The 2469-nt window shown below is 42.9% G+C and overlaps 1 pseudogene across 1 annotated transcript; it reads left to right on the top strand.

Annotated features, from left to right (window-relative positions):
• The first annotated feature begins 205 nt into the window (after nt 1-205).
• On the top strand, nt 206-2250 carry LOC105503927 (annotated as a pseudogene). Its single transcript, XR_001000553.1, has one exon. The product of XR_001000553.1 is annotated as a heat shock cognate 71 kDa protein pseudogene (transcript).
• Nucleotides 2251-2469: the final 219 nt, after the last annotated feature.

The following is a 2469-nucleotide window of genomic DNA, read 5'->3' on the forward strand; positions in this document are numbered from 1 at the left end:
GATAGCAAATAAGTACATGAAAAAATAATATCATTAGTCATTAGGGAAATGCAAAAAATCATAAGATAGAATTACATGCCTATCAGAATAGCTGAAACAAAAATATTTGAATTAGCTCATTGAACTCGCCTGCAGCTCTCAGGGTTCCTGTGTGTTTCTTCATTGTTGGAGTCAGGCCTACATGCCAGCAACTGTGTGGAAGGGACCTGCAGTTGGTATTGATCCTGACACCAGCTAGTCTTGTGTGGGTGTTTTCCAGCATGGAAAAGTAGAGATAATTGTCAATGATCAGGGAAACCAAACCACTCCCAGCTATGTCACCTTTATGGACACTGAACAATTGATTGGTGATGCCGCAAAGAATCAAGTTGCAATGCACCCGACCAACATGGTTTTTGATGCCAAACGTCTGATTGCACACAAATTTGATGATGCTGTTGTCCAGTCTGAGATGAAGCATTGGCCCTTCATGGTGGTGAATGATGCTGGCAGGCCCAAGGTCCAAGTGGAACACAAGGGAGAGACCAAAAGCTTCTATCCAGAGAAGTTATCCTCTATGGCTCTGACAAATATGAAGGAAATTGCAGAAGCCTACTTTGGGAAGACTGTTACCCATGCTGTGGTCACAGTGCCAGCTTACTTTAATGATGCTTAGCATCAGGCTACCAAAGATGCTGGAACTATTGCTGGCCTCAATGTACTTAGAATTATTAATGAGCCAACTGCTGCTGCTATTGCTTACGGCTTAGACAAAAGGTTGGAGCAGAAAGAAATGTGATAATCTTTGACCTAGGAGGTGGCACTTTTGATGTGTCAATCTTCACTATTGAGGTCTTTGAGGTCAAATCTACAGCTAGAGATACCCACTTGGGTGGAGAAGATTTTGACAACCTAATGGTCAACCATTTTATTGCTGAGTTCAAGCACAAGCATAAGAAGGACATCAGTGAGAACAAGAGAGCTATAAGATGCCTCCGTACTGCTTGTGAACGTATTAAGCATACTCTCTCTTCCAGCACCCAGGCCATATTGAGGTCGATTCTATGTCTGAAGGAATCAACTTCTACACCTCCATTACCCATGCCCGATTTGAAGAACTGAATGCTGACCTGTTCCATGGCACCCTGGACCCCATAGAGAAAGCCCTTCGAGATGCCAAACTAGACAAGTCACAGATCCATGATATTGTCCTGGCTGGTGGTTCTACTTGTATGGCCAAGATTCAGAAGCTTCTCCAAGACTTCTTCAATGGGAAAGAACTGAATAAGGGCATCAACCCTGATGAAGCTGTTGCATATGGTATAGCTGTATAGCTGTCCAGGCAGCCATTCTGTCTGGAGACAAGTCTGAAAATGTTCAAGATTTGCTGTTCGTTGGTGTTACTCCTCTTTCCCTTGATATTGAAATGACTGGTGGAGTCATGACCATCCTCCTCAAGTGTAATACTACCATTCTTACCAAACAGACACAGATCCTCACTACCTATTCTGACAACCAGCCTGGTGTGCTTATTCAGGTTTATGAAGGTGAGTGTGCCATGACCAAGGATAACAACCCGCTTGGTAAGTTTGAACTCACAGGCACACCTCCTGCATCCCAAGGTGTTCCTCAGATTGAAGTCACTTTTGACATTGATGTCAATGGCATCCTCAATGTCTCTGCTGTGGACAAGAGTATAGGAAAAGAGAACAAGATTACTATCACTAATGATGAGGGCTGTTTGAGCAAGGAAGACTTTGAGCGTATGTCCAGGAAGCTGAGAAGTACAGAGCTGAAGATGAAAAGCAGAGGGACAAAGTGTCATCCAAGAATTCACTTGAGTCCTATGCATTCAACATGAAAGCAACTGTCGAAGATGAGAAACTTCAAGGCAAGATTAACGATGAGAACAAACAGAAGATTCTGGACAACTGTAATGAAATTATCGACTGGCTCAATAGGAATCAGACTGTGGAGGAGGAAGAATTTGAAGATCAGCAGAAAGAGCTGGAGGAAGTCTGCAACCCCATCATCACCAAGCTGTGCCAGAGTGCAGGAGACATGCCAGGAAGAATGCCTGGGGGATTCCCTGGTGGTGGAGCTCCTCCCTCTGGTGGTGCTTCCTCAGGGCCCACCATGGAAGAGGTTGACTAAGCCAACCCAAGTATAGTTGTAGCATTGTTCCACACATGTAAAATATTGAAGGATCTAAATCTGTAGCAAATTCTGTGGTGGTTTAAAAAAGTTCAGCTGCTGTATAGTAAGTTACTGGGCATTCTCAATATTTGAATACGGAACACACGCACAGGGGAAGGAAATAACATCGCACTTCATAAACGCTGTATTGTAAGTGGAAAATGCAATGTCTTAAATATAACTGTTTAAAATTGGCACAATAAAAATATTTGAATTAATAATGCAAGAATGTTTCTTCTCACCACTCCTATTTATCCTCATACTGGAAAGTTCTAGCTAGTACATTAAGAAAAG

This window comes from Colobus angolensis, unplaced genomic scaffold, assembly GCF_000951035.1.
Source record: "Colobus angolensis palliatus isolate OR3802 unplaced genomic scaffold, Cang.pa_1.0 Scaffold89, whole genome shotgun sequence".
NCBI classification, from domain to species: domain Eukaryota; kingdom Metazoa; phylum Chordata; class Mammalia; order Primates; family Cercopithecidae; genus Colobus; species Colobus angolensis.